Below are 3,036 nucleotides of genomic sequence, written 5' to 3' on the forward strand. Positions count from 1 at the left end.
TATTAGAAATATAGAAAAGTTAACAGTATTGCAATAATTTCAACCTCCTCTATGGAAGAGGAGCGTAATTAAAAAAAAACATTGAATGGTTCGTTTTCGTACAATATTTAAACATTAACCATGGACCTAATTGTAATTACAAGTGAACATATTACCCTACAATATATTATATGAATAGTGTCATAGTCCAGCAAGAGATGCGGGGTACAGATAGTTTTTGTTGATTATCTCAAAACTATGTTTTCTCAGTTACGCCCTTCTTCCAGCTAACCTTTCAATTACTATATTTATGTCGCTTCTTTTCCTTGTACTCTAATTCACATATATATTTGCAATTGCAGGTTCTGATATTCTGACAAATTCACTTGGCAACGGCCATACCAAGTGGAAAATATCGGTTCTCATCCGCTCACCGAAGTCAAACAACATTGAGCTTAGTCAATACTTGAATGGGTGACCGCTTGGGAACACCACGTGCCGTTGGCAAAGTTTTTATGCTGCCACAGTGGTCTAGTGGCTAAAGTACTGGCCTTATATTCTTGTGGACCCGGGTTCCATTCCCAGTGTAAACTACTCCCGATTTATAACTTGTTTTTGGCAAGCCCGTGGTCCAGGTAACACAGGGGTTTTCTCCGGGAACTCCGGTTCCTCTCTGGCATTCCAACAAACCTCCATAATCAACTCATCTCATAGCGGATGGAATGTAGGCCAGCCTCCTATGGCGCACCCTGGACAACTATTCTGTTGGTAAATTGGTCTACATAACTGGCTTCATATGGGTGAATGACGTAAGTCAAGTACCCGCCGTTAGTTAAAAAAGTATATTCTGATAAATAATAATAGTAATAATAATACTAATAGGTAATAATAATAATTATTATTATTGTTGTTGTTATTATTATTACTATTACTGCAAATTCTACTACTACTGCTGTTGCTGCTGCTACTACTACTACTCCAAAGTACCTTTGTAAATAGTATTGCTCCAAATAATTGTTTAAAGACCTCATAAAACTGTTATTTTTCTACGCCTGAGAAACGATAATACTGTACATTGTATTTTATCCAATATAATACCCACGTTTTTCCTTCAAGCGAAGGCCCCCCCTCCCTTGCTGGACCTGTATTACGTATTACAACGGCCCCATTCGACTGACATGATGGTGTATGAGGGCAGAGCACTGCCTTGCCAGTTGCTTTGTAAACACGTTCTATCCTGTACGGACGTAACTTAAGAGATAATGTACCTCAACTTCGAACTCTACTAATAATAAATACACACACCTTCAAAATTAAATAACAATTTATTATGTGTCTGCATATCGCAAGCCTATGTCGCTTGTGGTTTGGAAACTTAATGGCAGCTATGTATTTGTATTATACTTTGATCGATACTGAACTCAATCTCTGAGTACCCCTGATATAATTATGCTTTAATTGTTATCAACTGTAGTCTATTATCAGATTTGTTGACACATTACAATGGTAATATGACATTATTAATGTAAGAAATAATGATGGAACTTCGGTAAAGAAAACAGCAATACTTTGACAAGCCTTCTTATCTTAACACTGTTTTCGATAAAGGAACTTACGGCCTACAGTTAATATTGCATTAATTTGAACGTAAGTACCCGCTTGCAAATGCCCATCTTTCGAATAGCTGTATGCTTTTAATACTAAATATTAAAGGCATCACCATCATCATCATTACCACCGTCATCATGAACTTCAACTCTTTTAACTTCAAGTTTAAATTTTAACTTCTTCGTCCTTTTCAACTTGATTCTTTTAGTTAACACAGGAAAAACTCTAAACAGTGTATAAATAAAAAAGAGTTAATTAATTAATTCTTCCCATCATCCGAAAACAATATAATGAAATATTAAATTAAATAATCAAGCTATATATATATATATATATATATATATATAAACTCTATAGTATCTTCTACACTTTTGAAATTTACGTCTGGTACTTATTGAGTTCATTCTATTGTGCGTAAAAACAATGTAGAACAAATACCGGGAAACAGGATGATGTGCCTCAGCGACCATCAAAGTCGCAGAAATCGCTATTCAAGAGCCACAGCCTCCACTGCTAAAACCTCACTTAAATTGTCGCTTTCAAAACCTTCAGTCCTGGTTGAAGTACTTACAGATAAGCTGAAGTTTGTCTATGTTTGTCATTACTAGGCCTCGAATTTTTAGGATGCAATACGTGATATTAGTCTCGTAAAATATATCACAAAACATTGAAACGGGCTCTGAGATACTATTTTTATTCTTTGAAAGTATATTTTTATCATAAAATTACTGTGCATACCTATATTAAAATATTTAATATAACATAATATTGAAATCTTTAACAACGCGAAGAACATTTATTCACGAAAAAATAATAACTCATTTCATTAGACTACTTGCAAAAAGCCTTCCTTTATTGCGTTTAAGTTAAAATTCCCATTTTGATATTACCGGTACATATTTTCGTTTATTCCCTGAAAACTATTTTTTAAATTTTCGGGCTCTTGTCTTTTTTTATAGTCGACATTGTAGGGCATAACATTCATCTTCATAATCTTTCTGACAAGTTTAGGCCTATTACGATCTTACATAAAATTCATAACAATTACTTTTCTAAATTTCCAGGATTTGAACTTCATCATTTATCCGAAAGAATAATCTTATATAATGAAATAAGTATCGCAACAGACACTTAAGTAATGGGTACAAACTTAAATTTAGGTACATTTCATATGCTTATTTCCTCTGTTAGATGTAGTATCTTCTCTATTCATAACACCTATTACTTTACGTAGAATTGCAAAGCCAGTATATTTTATGCTCACTAATCCATTCATCCCTAACTTTTCCACTAACCACCACTGTTGCACTTTTAAGTTTCGTTTCTGTTTCGTTAATATTTAGAGAAATTTGTCCTGGAAAAGGTTTTTCATTTATTTCAAAGTTCGTTAATTACTGAACCAGAAAGAAAAAATGAAATAGATTTACACAATAACCCTCTTCAAACTGC

General features: G+C 33.7%; 1 pseudogene; it reads left to right on the forward strand.

Moving 5' to 3' along the window:
- The first annotated feature begins 367 nt into the window (after positions 1-367).
- On the forward strand, positions 368-486 carry LOC138703842 (5S ribosomal RNA; annotated as a pseudogene).
- Positions 487-3,036: the final 2,550 nt, after the last annotated feature.

Source organism: Periplaneta americana, chromosome 7, assembly GCF_040183065.1.
Source record: "Periplaneta americana isolate PAMFEO1 chromosome 7, P.americana_PAMFEO1_priV1, whole genome shotgun sequence".
In the NCBI taxonomy this organism is placed as follows: domain Eukaryota; kingdom Metazoa; phylum Arthropoda; class Insecta; order Blattodea; family Blattidae; genus Periplaneta; species Periplaneta americana.